The following is a 16,126-nucleotide window of genomic DNA, read 5'->3' as shown; positions in this document are numbered from 1 at the left end:
AGGAAGGAAGGAAGGAAGGAAGGAAGGAAGGAAGGAAGGAAGGAAGGAAGGAAGGAAGGCAGGCAGGCAGGCTCTGAGCAGTGTCACAGACCTGCTTCCAGTGTCCCTGATATAAAGCTGTCTTTGCTCAGTCTCCCAAGAGAACAGATCAAGCTTCTCCCAAGGACTATGGCAGGAACCCACTTCCTTCTTTCACTCAAGAGACTTGTCACTTGCTGCCTGGGATCCCTGGGCATATGGGCTGCAAAATTCAACTAGCTGCATGACCACCTCTGTCACCTCACTTCCTGTTGTCTTCCCACTTGTGTCCAGGAGCTCTGGGCCTGGGAAGGATTAACAACCAAGGTTAAAGATGGCTCACAAGGCCTCAGAGGATCAGGAGCCAGCCCTGCAGTCCAGAAATTTTGGCTAAGTCTCTGTCATTAGGGTCCCCCAGCTCACCATAGGCTAATGCCAAACTTTCACAACAGCTAGTGGTTCCCATGACACCTCCTCCTGGTAAAAAGGAAAGAATAGGTCAAAAGAACCTGGGCCACAGATTCTGTCCTCTTGAGTCATTGATTCTGCCTTCCTAAACTATATCTTAAGATAGATTACTCTATGAAAGTTGGATGACCATTGCCAGACAATTTAAAACGTAATATATATATGAAATGGATAGATGATAATCAATATTGCATATTATAGTTTATAGTACATGGATGGTATTGCTTTTATCCATTTTCTTTATTTTTTGAAAACTGAATTTGTGATTTTAAACATTAAATATAGTAGAAAAATTAATTTTTTGGCTCAATACTAAATTTGTTATACCTATTATTCCAATAATTATTCATTGAATTAAAGTTATTTCAAAACTACTATTTGACATAGGAATATTGATAGTTTTTTCCTACCAAGTGAACATCATCTTCAAGACATTCACACAATTTAGATAAAATTATTTTTGCACAGCAGCTGCATACAGAGGCTTGGTCTTGGATTTAGATTTAAATTTATCAAAGAAAGGCAATTTTTAAAATTTGCCTACTTCAAAGCTCAAAGACTAATGAAATCCTTTTTCAAATACCTGAAGACACTTGTATTCAGGGCTCCAGAGACGAGCTTATGAACTCTATAAACTGGTAAGTAGATCTTCCAGAAAAAAGTTTTACTTTCATTTCAAAAACATAATGATTTTAAAAATATGTATTTTCTCCTCAAAGAGTTTTAGAACTAAATTTAAATGTTTCTATCTAAAACAAAGCTTTCAAACAATCCTTACCTTAACAGCATACTAGATGTTACAAGCGAGATAAGAGCTCAATAAAGAAAAGCATTGCCACAAATTGTACATGTTGAAAACAGAAACAAATGCGCTTTTCCTGCCTGTGTGTCCACAACTCAGACTGGAACTCTGCTGAGGCTCATTGGGCCTGCTGGTGCCAACAAGGGCCTTGTTCATTCTTAAACAAGCAGTGAATCTGCATTATGGCCCAATATTATGGTCAGTGTATTCCAGTTTTGTTTTCTGGATGGAAAGGGTGAATACAAAATGTTTTATTGAGACTAAGACCCAGGCAGCCCAATAGCAAGCCCCCAGGGGAAAGGAAGTGTTTTGGCCATCACAATAAAGAAAAAAGCAGCAATATGATATTTTTATCTTGAACATCACTGCTGATTTTGAAGGAATTGTATTTGCTTACATAAAATTAACAGTAAACCCATTTAAACTTTGACTTCCAGTGTTTTCCACACTTGACATCCATGTTGAGGAGGCAGTGGCATTTATGTATGAAGGGCAGCTGGTCAGGCCTGACTTGCTACAGTGGGTCCCTGGGTTCTTGCTGGTTCTGTTAATGCCTGCAAGTCCTTTCACAGTGACCACCTAGACAGATGAGACAGTCCTACCTGTAGCAGTACACTTAGCAGCTTAGACAAAATCTCTGGGGCTCCTGGATCAAGATAATCCCATTTTGGCAGCAACTGCTACAGTTTTGTTGTCTCCTGACTCTGAAAGATGTCCTTCCTGCCCTCTTCACCCTTCCCCTGAAAAAAAGAAACAACAAAGTCAAGGAGGATGTATCCATGTCACCAAAGAGGATAAGAGCAGGGACACCCACTGTGTGTGTATGTACAGGGCAGTGGAGAGAAACGTCACCTAAAGCCAACCAAATGCAATATCTCTACCTTTTTTCTATGTTTTAAAGTTCATTAATCTTGAAATTTTCAGAAAAATAATGATGGAATTTCAAAAAATGTGAACAATGGACTCAAAGGAAATAAAAGGGGTATATCTATGTCTTTAAAGAGTCTCATAAAATCCAAAAACTTTAGTAAGTTATTCAAATACTTCTTATATCTGTAGATCAGATACTGACATTTAGCAGACTGGCTGCATTATGTCCATTTTCCGAGCCATGTAAAAGTAGCTACTGGTGGTTGCCTTCTGTATTATTCTGTTTTCATGCTGCTACAAAGAACTACCTGAGAGTGGGTAATTTATAAAGAAAAGAGGTTTAATTGACTCACAGTTCCATATGACTGGGGAGGCCTCAGGAAACTTAAAATCATGGAAGAAGGTGAAGGAGAAGTAAGCAGCTTCTTCACATGGCAGCAGGAGAGAGAGGGTGCACAGGGAAAATGCCTGGCACTTATCAATCAGATTTCATGAGAACTCCCTCAATATCATGAAAACAGCATGGGGAAACTGCCCTCATGATCCAATCACCTCCCACCAGGTCCCTCCCTTGACACATGGGGATTACAATTCCAGATGAGATTTGGGTGGGGACACAGAGTCAACCCTATCATTCCACTCCTGGCCCCTTCCAAATCTCATGTCCTTTTCACATTTCAAAACCAATCATGCCTTTCCAACAGTTCCCCAAAGTCTTAACTCATTCCAGCATTAACCCAAAATTTCAAGTTAAAGTCTCATCTGAGACAAGGCAAGTCCCTTCTGCCTATGAGCCTGTAAAATCAAAAGCAAGTTAGTTACTTCCAAGATATGGTGGGGTACAGGTATTGGGTAAAAGTTTCCATTCCAAATGGGAGGAATTAACCAAAACAAAGGCCATGCAAGTCCAAAATCTGGCCAGGCAGTCATTAAATCTTAAAGCTCCAAAATCTTTGACTCCATGTCTCATATCCAGGGCATGCTGATGCAAGGAATGGGCTCCCACAGCCTTGGGCAGCTCTGCCTCCATGACTCTGCTGGATACAGCCCCTGTGGCTGCTTTCACGGATTGACATTGAGTACCTGCAGCTTTTCCAGGGATTTGGTAAAAGCTGTTGGTGGATCTGCCTTTCTGAGGTCTGGAGGAAGGTAGCCCTCTTCTCACAGCTCCACTAGTCAGTGCCCCAGTGGGACTCTGTGTGGGGGCTCCAACCCCACATTTCCCTACTGCGATGCCCTTGCAGAGGTTCTCCATGAGGGCTTCACCTCTGCAGCAGACTTCTGCCTGGACATCCAGGCATTTCTATACATCCTCTGAAATCCAGGCAGAGATTCCCAAGACTCAACTCTTATCTTCTGCACACCCGCTGTCCCAACACCACATGGAAGCCACCAAGGCTTGGGGCTTGCGCCTTCTGAAGCAATGGTCCAAGCTGTACCTTGGCTCCTTTTTAGCCAGGGCTGGAGCTGCTGTGCCTGGGACACAGGGTGCCATATTCCAAGGCTGCACAGAACAGCAGGGGCCCTGGGCCCAGCCCACAAAACCATTTTTTCCTCCTAGGCCACCTGGCCTATGATGGGAGGGATTGTCACTAGGATCTCTGACATGCCCTGGAGACATTTTCTCCATTATCTTGGCTATTAACTTCCTCTGCTTCTCATTATGCAAATTTCTATAACCAGTTTGAACCTCTCCCCAGAACACTGGTTTTTCTTTTCTTCCACATGGTCAGGCTGCAAATTTTCCAAACCTTTGTGCTCTGCTTCCCTTTTAAACATAAGTTCCAATTTCAAATTATCTCTTTGTGAACATGTATGACAGTATGCCTTCAGAAAAATACAGGTCAACTCTTGAATGCTTCACTGCTTAGAAATTTCTTTAATCAGATATCCTAAATTATCCCTCTCAGATTCAAAGTTCCACAGATCTCTAGGGCAGAGGCAAAATGCTGCCAGTCTCTTTGCTAAAGCATAGCATGAGTGACCTTGACTCCAGTTCCCATAAGTTCCTCATCTCCACCTGAGACCACCTCAGCCTGGACTTCATTGTCCACATCACTATCAGCATTTTAGTCAAAACCATTCAACCAATCTCTAGGAAGTTCCAAACTTTCCCACATCTTCCTGTCTTCTTCTGAGCCCTCCAAATCGTTCCAACCTTTGCCTGTTACCCAGTTCCAAAGTTGCTTTCACGTTTTTAGGTTATCTTTATAGCAGTACCCTTCTCCGCTGGTACCAATTCTCCCTGCTAAAGGACCACTTCCATGTGTGAAGCCTCAGTGGGACCCACTGCCCCTCAGTGGGCCTTTTCTGGCTTTGAAAAAAAAGACCCCAGCATGGTCTTCAAGTCTTCTGATATTTATATAAAGAGGGAAGGTCTTTGTAGAGGTGTTTATATAAATAAGGAAAGATTCCCCTACCTACCTTCAACTTATGACCTTCTTTGACTCCAGGGAACAAGGAAAAATCACTAGTTTGGGAAAGGTAGCTTTCAATCTTGAAGCTGTAATTTTACAGGGGTTAATGACTGGGAAGGAAGATTAAACTTTTACTCACTACTTGAAATTATTCTAGTGCATGATCTCACTTCTTTGGATTCTAATCCTAAAATATTTGCCCTATTCTGGTAGTTGGACATAGTGATGGAGACCAGCTGGCTCCTAGAAAGTACAAAGGGAACTCAACCCAGTTACCACCAAGCACAGTGCAGGTTGGAAACAGCCTTTTCCTGAGATGGGGCTGAGGACCTGCTCTGCCATTGACCAATCCTGTGATTTCCAGGTCTCACCTTCCTAGACACTCCCTGCTGTCAGGGATCCTGCCAGACATTTCTCAGCCCCTGGTGCAGCCAGGTCACGGCCATATCTGAGGGCTAAACAGCACTGCACCTGTGACTATACTTGGCTCCCACCCTTCTGGGCTTAAGAAGACTTTAGCAATCCCCAAAGACTCAGACACAACATGATCATGGGAAACCCCTAGAACTTCCTGCCTTGGCCCAGCCCATCACTGGTTTTTACATAATGGTGATTGGCATTTCTAGGCCACTGTACACACATACACACACAAGCACAGATGCAATTATTGTGCAGGAAGAGCTGCAAAGAGGCTGGTGCAGGGCTTCATGTCCTTTCCAGGCACAAGAAAGTGGCTGAGGGGACCATGATCCTATCACAGCTGGGAGACTTGACTTTGTGCATCCCTTTATAGAAAGAAGCTCTCTGGCTCTTACAGAAATTGCTGCATGGGAATGCCAGAGATAAGGCACCTGCCCACCTAACAGAGTAGCTTAGTCTTCTGAGAAGCCACCTGTCTCCTTTGATACCTATGACCCTCAGTCATGTCAGCTCGCTCCTCCATCATTTTATCCAATATGAGGATGGATGACACTCACCTCCATAACCCAGTGTGTAGCCAGGAAAGTATCAGTAGAGGTGACCCCACCTTTCCAGGCCCATCATATGTGGGTCAAAAAAGGATCATGTCCAAGACTACAGCATTAATGTTTGATAAGGCTTCCATTTCTATTGAAAAGTTGTCCTTCACCCGCAGTGTTTGCAACTGATTGCCAGCCTGAGGAACACTGGGCAAGACCAAGATGGATCACAGTGTGGTGGGCAGAGCCATGAGCTGGGGCTGGGTCCCAGAGCTCTGCTCCTGCTGCTGAGGCTGAAACCACCCCTGCTGGTCACAGTTTCTTCTCACATGAGGAAGAGTTGGCCTACTATGTTCTATGCTCTTCCACCTCTGGTGTCTGTGTGTCTGTGAATCTAGGAAACTCCTTCTGCCCAGCACTGAGGAAACCAGACACCTGGGGTAGGGCCTATGCAATCCTAGACAACACTGCTGGAAATCCAAGCACAGGCTAACTCTGAAGGGGAGGTTTTGGTGATTTCCCCCGACATCAGCTGTCTCTTTACCCCTTCCATTGTTTCTCAGTTTCCTCTTCAATGGGCTTTCATGTTTAATAAATGGAAAGGAATTTGACTTTGAGATTGTCCTGAAAGCCCTTGTAATGACCAGTCATGTCTAGCATGGATTATAAAACCACAACTGGCCCTCTAAACACAGGAATTCCATTTTGAGTTAAATACCAAAATAAGTTCTTTCAATATACCCTAAAGAGTTCATCACAGTCTTACAAGTAAGCCAGATGGGTGAGAGGAGGGCAGCAGAAAGGTGAGCCTCCTGGGTGGGGAGCTTGTGCACAGAGAAGCAGGTATTAGATGAAGAAAAGACAGAAAGGCAATCTGTGTTGTTGGTTCACATCTGGGGCAGGAAACTGGGACCCACAGGGAGGATGCTGGGCCCCTCCTGCCCTAGCCTCCTTCTTTAAGAACCAGTCTGTGATCCCTCACCTAGGGCAGTGATAGAAATCTTTATCCTAGGAAGCTCATGCATCTGTCCCCAGTTCATGCCACTCTGTGCTTCTGAGAACATCAAGACAGAGGTGTCTGGAGCACCAAAAGCAAGAACCTTCCTTCTCCACACTGCATGGCTCACACAAGCCAGTGCTGTCCACCCACCAGGCCTGTGTGTGCACCGGACTGAGATGTGGATTTCCAGGGCCTGATGCTCTATTGACTGCAAGAACCATTACGCTTGTATATCAGCGTATGTTTTTGAAAATCAAACTACCCATTCCATTATCAATTTAGCAAGAATATAAATCAGACTTATTGGGTGAGGAGGCGAGAAGGGAGAGGGTTTGTGGGCAGTACTTTTTCTAGATGGAATATGTTCTCATTCACGTCTAAAAAGGAAAAGGACTAGTACCTTGGCCATAGTCAGATGACTATCTGAAAAGCCTCTGGCCTTTAGTAACTAAAGGCTCTGAAACCAATAGTTTGCACAAGCATTGACCCAATATTGGATCTAGGACACTGAACAAAAATCTCCCAAGGAGGAATTCTCTGGAAACAGCAGGTAACTCCTCAGCTTTATGTCCTGGTGCTCCATTCCCACCAGAAAAAAAAAAAAAATGTTTATAGAACCCCAGAGACCTAACTTGGGAACCTGTGCAGCAGAGACCAAGATCCTGGGGAGACACATAGCCCAAATAAGACTCAGCCTTCCCACCCATGCCAGCCAACCCTGGCCCTAGGGTGTAGTTCCCTTCACCTGCAGGGAAGAAGCACTGTGCAGGTGACCATCAAGCAACATGACATCATATCCTTGCCAGCATGCCTTCTCCAGCTGCAACCACACCTTCCATACCTCCAGATTCACTAATCCACATCCCACCCCCATCAGCAGCTCTCAGTAATCAGTCCCCTTCCCTGTAACCTTCCCACTATCCACTCCCAGGGACTCCACAAGCTGTGTGGGTGTAAACAAGATTTCAGAAGCCCTTGGCAGAGATATGGTTACCAGGTGCTGAAGAAACAGAGACTCAGAGTAGGCCACCTGAGTCTACCCAGCCACACCTGGCATACCCTGCATTTGGCTAGTGCCAGTTAGGACCAGATACTCAGCCTCCTGGGAGAATAAGTTCATGGGAAACTTCCCAAGTGACTTCAAAAGCCAAACCAGAATGATCACAATGAGAGGTGTGAGCATTCTAGGGACCCCGGCACACATGGTTTTTATTTTAAAGTGCAGAGTGAGGCCATTCCACCAAGTGCATGTGGGGCAGGCAGCTGTCCCATCCTGGGGGCTGTGGGAAGGCAGGATCAGGCTCTTCACTTCAGGCAGAGAATGTACCACTCCCAATCACTGAGATATTTCAGACCACAAGGCATTTCCAGTAAAGCACAGGGAGTTGAGGGAGAATGTTCAGAACTGAGAAGACTAGACTGTGCTCTGAGTAGACCGAGGCCAAAAGTGAGCAAAAAGGGTAAGAAGAAGTGAATGGCTAGGTGCAGTAGCAGATGCCTGTTGTCCTGGCTACTCCTGGAGGTTGAGGTGGGAGGATTGCTTGAGCCCAGGAGTTCAAGGCTACAGTGTGCTATAACAGCACTTAGGAGGAACCACTGCATTCAAGCCTGGGCAACATAGTGAGGCTCCACAGCGAAGAAGAAGGAGAAAGAAGAAGAAGGAGGTGAAGGAGACGGAGGAGGAAGAGAAGGAGAATAAGGAGGAGGAGGAAGGGGGAAGAAAAAGGGGGAAGAAGAGGAGGAGGAGGAAGGAGAAGAAGAAGAGGAGAAGGAAGAAGAAGAAGGAGGAGGGAATGGAGGAAAAGGTGGCATTTTGGGGAACTTCTCACTTATGTCAAATCATAGGAAGCAGAAGAGACTAGAACCCGCTCTCTCTCCACCATGTGAGAATATAGTCAGAAGTCTGCCATCTGAAAGCCAGGACAAAGGTCCTGACCAAATCTTCCAGCGCCTTCATCTTGGTCTTCCCAGCCTCCAGAACTGAGAAATAAACTGTTGTTTAAGCCACCCAGTCTATGGTATTTCATTATAGTAGTCTGGACAGACTAAGTTGGTGACACAGAAAATTGTGTGTGGAGATAGAAGGTAACTAAATGTATATCTGACAATAATTGGAGATATCACAAGTATTTACATATGACTGTCATTTTTGACAGTCAATGTAAACAATGTAAAAAATGTTGGCAGCCCCTGGTTTTATGGGGCCTTCTAGGGAGCTCTCTCCTGACTCCTTAACACAATTAATTGAAGATTTTTAAATGATTCCCAAATACACTAGAAAAATATGCACTTGCTTAAACATCCTTTTGCCCAAAACTTCTCAGTCAGAAAACTATTCTTAATATCTAATTTAAACTCCTTCTTCAATATATCTATTCTTTTTATTCTAACCTGAAGCAGAATTTAGTCATGAAATTCCACAGATTGCTCCCTATAACTCCACTCTCACATCTTTCTCTTTTATATAATCCAAAGATTTGAGAAGACAAGAGTAGACAATAAGAAAATGAATATATCTGAGGGAACATTACAGTACTTAAGAAAGAACACTCTTTCATGCCCACTCAGCATCTCTCACTCTTGTGACCTCACAACTGGATTCTTTTACACTATTTTCTGAGTGTGTGCGTGTTCTAGTAATTGTACGTTCCCGAAAGGCAGAGCCATGTCTTCTAATTTTCATAGCACATTGGCTCAAGAAGTCAATAAAGACATGTAGCCATAAGTTGGCACACTTATTAAAACCATTATTCTTCTTTACCTTCAATAAAACCAGACTCCTAAGAACTCTAGCTCCGATTTTCATACAGACTGACAGATACTAACTCTGAAATTTGTAACAATTAATTTGGTATTTGAGGCCAGCCCTTCTTCATTCAGTGCCCACTCCCTTACCCCAAGTGGTCTGCACTTGGGAGGTATGATGGTCCTTGCCAAGGTCTCCCTGGACAGTCACCACGGAGTCTGGAGGGTTTAGGTTATCTTTTACTGTCTCTGTGGTATGGGGGAAGGTGGAAAGGAGATGATTTCCTCCTTAACTTGTGGAAGGGCCTCTTGAATTTCATGTGGATTATAATACAATTTTTATATTCGGGAAAAAAAAACCACTCTTTACAGACTAAGAAGAAACAAGATAATCCTCAAACCCTGAAAAGTCCTTTCCAACCTTCTCTGTCAAACTTCTGTTCTTCCCTTGGATGTAAATGCACGACAGAGCCTACAGCAAGCTACAGAAAGTGGTAGGCGGAAGCCAGAGATGAAAAGAATAGAGACTTCCAAGAGAGGGTATAATCAAACATCCACCCCTGCCTATTCCAGTGGGTCCCACAGATCTCTACTGGAGTCATGGGATGGTGTATCCCATACTCACTGCTGAGACCCATGAACTTGGAGGAGAGAGTCCAGGGGCCATGATCTGGAAGGGGCTGAAGTGAAGCAGAACAACAAACTCAAATCCAGTTCTAGATCTTGCTACACGGGAGAGCCAGGGCAAGTCATGGAAACTGGGATCAAGGTTATGATCCCAGGAGAGAGACAGAGAGCAGCTGAGTGAGCAAAATAGGGGGCAACCTCAAATGATTTCTGAAGCATAAGTCTAAACCTAATGCCAAACAGGGCTATTTCACCTGCTCAGAATCTCAGCATGAGAATTAGCTTCTTTTATTTACAAAGATTGGACAGAGACAGGGAAAAGGAGACAGAAAATATAACAACAGACACAGGAACTCAAAATCCCTATTTTTCCTTAGCCAGAAAGTACCAAGGCAGACATTTCTATATACTTAATAATCTCTGAAAGGTCCCTATACATGATACAATAGCTGATATCTATATGGTCATCTTATGACATTAACAAATGACTTTGGAAAAGTAAGTAAGTTTGAAACACATTTGGGAAGATTTCCATTAAAATATTTAAAGTTAAAAAATGTTTTGGCATCGCTTTTCAACCTTTTGGCTAAGATCAAGTGTAAAAAATGTTTTGGCATTTTCCCAAGGTAAAAGGAATCCCATGTTTTCTGAAAATTTATTTACAAGGAATGTCTCATAGAGAAATGAGATGACACATCTACAGTATTGCATGGTTTGTAAATATAACATTACCAAGAGCGTTGTCTTCACAGGTATGTGGGATAGGCTGAACTAGAGAAATCACTTCACATGTCTCCAGTTTGCTAAGGGTTAGAGACAATTGAGCCCCTCAAAAATATATGATTTGTACTAAAATCTATTAAGTGGGCCCCAATAATAGAGCCGAGGTACTTACGTGCATCCATGCAAACTTGCAGGTGTCTTTCAAAGAGGACATCAGGTGATACAACCTGGTTGCAAAGTCAGGGCGGGAAGAATTATATAAAGGGCCAGTTCTGGAGGCAGACAAAAGCCCAGGCTAAGAAGAAAGGTACCGTTGGTTCAGGTGTTAGTCTAGGCAAGGGTGATCAAATAGGGCTCCAAAACTAAGTAGGAGATACATGACAAAAAAAAAAAAAAAAAAAAAAAAAAAAAAGAAAGAAGAAGAAGCAGACAGCAGAGATTGGATCTGGAAGAGGCAATGCTCAATGTTCAATGCTTACAGGGAGCCTCGTGGCTCAGAGATGATTTTTTTTTTTTTTTTTTTGAGACAGGGTCTCACTCTGTCTCCCAGGCTGGAGTGCAGTGGTACGAACACAGCCCACTGTAGCCTCTACCTTCCCAGCTCAAGCAATCCTCCTACCTCAGCTTCCCAAAGTAGCTGGGACCACAGGCTCATGCCACCATGCCTGGCTAATTTTTTGATTTTTCGTAGTGATGGGGTCTCACTTTGTTGCTCAGGATGATATCAAACTCCTGGGCTCAATCAATCCTCCTGCCTCTGCCTCAGAGCAACCTTTAAAGGGCTGTCTGTGTGTGTCTCCCTCCATAAGGAATGTAACACATACTCCCTCCTCCTTGGCCTACTGGTTACTCACGTTGTAGATCTTAGCTTAGATGTAACTGCAGACTTCCCTGAGCCTGAGAAGTCTACATGTTCTTGGGAAGGAATTGGCAATCAAGGCTTCTAAGCAGGGAACTTACACAATGAGGTTTGCATACTGGCTCCCTCACTCTGGCTACAACGCGGACGCTAGACTTGAAGGGGTTAGAAGGGAGCCTGTTGTAGACAACGCAGGATCTGGCCATCAACCTGACTCCCTCTCTTTCCTCTCAATCACTAACCAAGCTCTAGCAATTCTACATTCTAAATATTTCTCAAAGGCAACCAGTTAGATCTCTCTCCACTGACACAACTCTAGTTCTGGCTCTTATCATTCTCTTTTCAGATCATTCTCACAGCCTCCTAATCCGTCTCCCACCTTGAATTTAGTCTTGCCCTCCAATTTGTCCTTCACCTGGCCTCAAGAGAGACCTCTGTAAACACACATCTATTTATGTGTTATTCTCTTGAAACTCTAATTGCTGTCTCATTGTTCTTACCATAACACCTAAAATACTTGGCATGTCCTACAAACTTGACAAGGTCTGGCTTTTGCTTAACCTACTGAAGCAGACACTGTGGTGCATCGCTGAAATTTACTCTTTAGGAGGACATTCATTTCCCAGCTGTGCAAGTGTTGCTATTAACAACTCACAGCTGAGTCCCTTTCCAGGCATTCCCCTCATCCAAAGAAAAGCACCTCACTCAAGATTATCTACTCTTCCTCCTTGGGCACAGCTTTCATCCGATGACTGCTTGATGCGGGAGTGCCAAGGTCTGGTCTCCTTGCCTCAGTTTGGGACATAGCTGATGGGCCCTCCTATCTCCAGAGCCCCTCATGGGATCAGTTGAGGCCTGTGTTGTAACTGCATGGCAGTTTAACTTCTCTCTTTGCCCAGTCATGCATCCTTCACTCTCCACAGGTATTCCAGACAGCACAACTGAAGAAACATCATGCATGTAAATTGGCCTCAGACTCTGTTTCCTGGAGAGTCTGACCTACAATACTCTCCCAGAAACATTATTCAGACATAGAAAGTTCATATGGAACTTTTATCAGTTCCTCAAGTCCACTGAGCTCTCTCTGCTGTATGGGTTTTTGCACAAGTTATTTCTTTTCCCTAGAGCATTTCCTACCTTTTTCCTATTTACCTTCAAGTCTCAGCTAAGATGTCACCTCCTTTAGGAAGTCCTCCTGATTCACAAAGCTCAGGTGCTCTGTCTTTATGTTGTCATGACATTTAGTACTACCTCATCAATGCTTAGACAAATTATAATGCATTCTATTTATGTATCCATGTGCTACCTCCCCTACTAGACTACTTTTTTTTTTTTTTTTTTTTTTTTTGAGACAGAGTCTCGCTCTATTGCCAGGCTGGAATGCAGTGGCACAATCTTGGCTCAGGGCAATCTCCACCTCCCAGGTTCAAGCCTTTCTCCTGCCTCAGCCTCCCGAGTAGCTGGGACTATAGGTGCGTGCCACCACGCCCAGCTAATTTTTGTATTTTTAGTAGAGGCGGGGTTTCACCATGTTGGCCAGAATGGTCTCGATCTCTTGACCTCATGATCCACCCGCCTCGGCCTCCCAAAGTGCTGGGATTACAGGCATGAGCCACCATGCCCAGCCTAGACTACATCTTCTAAGGGTGCAAGAAATATGTCTATTGTGTCCATTGTTGTATCCCCAGTGCATAGTCCAGTACCCGGAACACACTAGGATATAATATGTACCAGTATGCTTGGGCCGCCATAACAAAATACCATAGACTAGAAGCTTAAACAACAGAAATTTACTTTCTCATGGTTCTGAAAGTCAGAAGTCCCAGATCAAGGTGTGGGCAGGTTTCGTTTCTTATGTGGCCTCTCTCCTTGGCTAGCAGATGGCCACATTCTTGCTGTGTCCTCATATGGGCTTTTCTCTGTGCACCTACATCCCTGGTCCAAATTTCCTCTTTGTATAAGGGCACCAGTCAGATTGGAAAGTCCACCCTAATTGTATCATTTTAACTAAAACACCTTTTAGAAGACCCTAACTCCAAATATAATTACATTTTGAAGTCATGGGGGTTAGGGTTCTACCATATGAATTTGGAGGCAACATACTTCAGCCCCTAACAGTTCAACGTTTCTTCTCTTTCCCCTTCCACACTGCTGTCTCTCCCAGAGGCAGCAAGCCCACAGCTCTCATCAAGCACCAATGGCCAGATTAGCCTTCCCCTCAAATTTCCAAGATTCAGGCTTCAACATGTTACAGGTATTATTCTGCCTGGAATGGGGTCAAAAAGGTGGCAGGAGGACTTGAAGAATTCACTAGTTACAAAAGGGAGAGACCTTTTAGGCTGAGGAAACTGCATAAGGAAAGATACCACATGTTAAATTTCATGGATAGTTTGGGGACAATTAGATGTGGCTGTTGTAGGGGATGAATGTGGTAGATGCCAATAGTTGAAGGAAGAAAGGTTGGTCGAGGTTATATTGTAAAAAGCTTTCATTTTGGCATAAAATCAGCCAACACTTTATCTAAGGAGATGAAGATAGGGAATTAGAGGCTGTTCCAATCACTCATGCAGGAAACAATGCAATTAACTTGGTAAAAGGTTGGAAGATTTGAAGATGACTTAAAGCAAACAGCTATCAGGAAGGGAGGAGCAGGGGAGGCATGACAAATAAAATATAAAGGGAAAAGTAGAGGCAAAGAGAAAAAAAAAAAAAACAGAAAAAAACGAGGCATCCTGTTCATATCTAAACGATGAATTCTAATATCCCAGAAGGAATTCTTTTGAGTTGGGTTTTGCAACCTCAAAAAGGCAAAGTCTCCTCCAGACTTTGCTGGAGTTGACTAGCATCTCTCAGCAAAGTGAGGGGGTACTGGAAGCAGAGAAGGCTCTAGATATCAGAAGGTCAGTTAATGTGGAGGCACAGCAGCAAATGGAGCCAAGAGGGATGAAGAAGGCAACAATTTCCAAAAGGAACTGGAGATCTGGATGTAATCAGCTTCAAGGGGCTAACTGGGCTGAGAGCATTGATATACCCAGCTCTTTCTCATGTAGAGAAAACAGTCAGCTCAGGCCTGGCTTATAGATTAAGGACCAATCACCTGGATCCAGCCACAGAGAGGAAACAGTGATGGATATTAAGGAGCTTATTTCCCCTCTCAGGATACTGGGGTAGAAAAGCAGACGGATCAGACACTTGCAGAGGAGAAAAGAGAAGTCACTGTGCTTGTCCACTGTCCCAGTTAGTGACAGCAATAGTCAAGGCCGGAGGTTAAGTGTAATGAAGATAGTGGATTTCATCCAACCGCCGGTTTAGGTGCAGCAGGCCATCTTTCTCACCCTTACACACCCGGCACCCATTGAGGAGGGACTGTTCTAATAAAGATGGCTTCAGTAGGCCACCGCAAGTCAAAGTTGGGTCTGTCTCCAATGTGAGTTTGGTTTTTCTTTATGAAACCTCTGGTCACAAGAATATGAGAGTTTCCACTCTGGTTCTGAACCATGGGTCATCAATCCTAATGGGTTATGGGTTCCAGCTGTGAGATTTGCGGTCCCTGTTTGGGATTACAAAGAGTAAATGAAGCTCTCCAATTAAGACCAGGTGTGGGCAGTCAGAACTGAGAGGCCACGAGTGTCCCTCTGAAGAAGGTGGTGACCGCAGAGAAGGTGGTACTGGGCCTGAATCACTGGTGGGCAGAGATGGTGCCTGCCAGGCCTGAGCAAGCTCTTTGGAGCCCACTCCACAGAGAGAGGAGCAACAGCAGCCCTGAAAGCACCCCAAGGACTTCTGCTGCAACCAAGGCTTCCCACTGCATTTCCCCCTCACAGACTCTCCTGTAATTCTTTAGACATCGTAAGTATGGCATGTGTATTTCATTGAAAAAGTAATATAAGCATGCTCTAGAAAACCCAGAAAAGAATTATCCACACCACCACCATCCAAAAGTTAATTATGATATAATCAGAATTTTCCTCCACTGGACCTTATCCATCTTAGTTCACAGTCTCAAAGTTAGGACTTGAGGCATTTGTGGAAGTAAATCAACTAGAGCACCTTTACTCTAAGACTTTATTCAAAACTGCTGGGCATGAGTAATTTCAAAGAGAATATTCTCACTTGGAGAAGGAGCGTGAGCCAGGCAGATTTTTTAATAAGGATTTAGGAGGCAGGGTCAGCTGAAGTTCAACTGGTTTAGGGAATAGTGCAAAGATGGTTCTCAGAAATATGAGGAATTGTTTCTAAGGATGAGGAACTACTGTTTGGGATTTTACCAAGAGAGTGAGGAGGAATAGTTAGGAGCTGTGGCCATATGGAAGAAGCGTGGGGAGAAATATTACTGGGGATGAGGAAGTTTAAGGACCACCAGTGGAAAATTCTTAGTCTATTAGTGTCTCTTTTTAAAAAAGTTTTGTGGATACATAGTAGGTGTTTATGGGGTACATGAGATGTTTTGATAAAGGTATCTATTAGTGTCTCTTGTGAGAACCAAATGGAAACACAGGTCTTCTGACTCCTGGAGAGCGTTCTTTTCACATCCCATAGATGCCCCAACCTTTCTCATTTTGGCAGGTGATTGAGAAAGGTGTCCTGGCCTTTCCCATGGAAAGATAGGTTGAGATAAGAAGAAGGCTGGACTGCAGA

This window comes from Theropithecus gelada, chromosome 14, assembly GCF_003255815.1.
Source record: "Theropithecus gelada isolate Dixy chromosome 14, Tgel_1.0, whole genome shotgun sequence".
Taxonomy (NCBI): domain Eukaryota; kingdom Metazoa; phylum Chordata; class Mammalia; order Primates; family Cercopithecidae; genus Theropithecus; species Theropithecus gelada.
The sequence above is the reverse complement of the archived record's forward strand: the minus strand, read 5'-3'. Positions refer to the sequence as shown.